Source organism: Morone saxatilis, unplaced genomic scaffold (assembly GCF_004916995.1).
Source record: "Morone saxatilis isolate NCDOM2014 unplaced genomic scaffold, NCSU_SB_2.0 Contig1, whole genome shotgun sequence".
NCBI classification, from domain to species: Eukaryota; Metazoa; Chordata; class Actinopteri; family Moronidae; genus Morone; species Morone saxatilis.
In genome coordinates, this window is record NW_023339651.1 from 14000446 (window position 1) to 14000989 (window position 544).

A 544-nucleotide genomic window follows, 5' to 3' on the forward strand; every position below is an offset into this window, starting at 1 on the left:
TAGATAGATAGATAGATAGGGGTTAGAGGCTATACTCTTGCACACCAAATTTGATTAAGCTCCCTTGCCTGTTAATCTTTAGTAATATAATTAATTCATTAAAGGTTAATGGTCCTGTCACTGCAAACCTGCACATATAACATGGACAAGTGTGTGTGTTGAGGTGTGTGTCCAGTGTAGAGGGAGAGAGAAGCGGCTGACTGCTTTATGAAGAGAGAATGAAGAAACAGAGACAGAGCGAGCAAACGTCTCGGGGAAATTGGCGATGAAACGAAATAACGGGAAGCTCCTCGCTGAGAGAAGTTGATGCTGAGTTAAATATCATCTCTAGTAATCGTGTTTTTCCGTATTTAGACGGACCCGTGCGAAATGTCAGACCTGAGTTCGCGCGCCTCGTATGAAGCGACGGCGGCGGCGCGGCTGCCTGCGCGAGCCCATGGAGCTCGCGAGAGGGATATTTCCTTTCCTCTCGGACTGAAAAACAAGGCGGGGAGGGCGGAGGGGGAGAGAGGGGGAGGGGAGGGGGAGGGGGTCATTGCAGCGG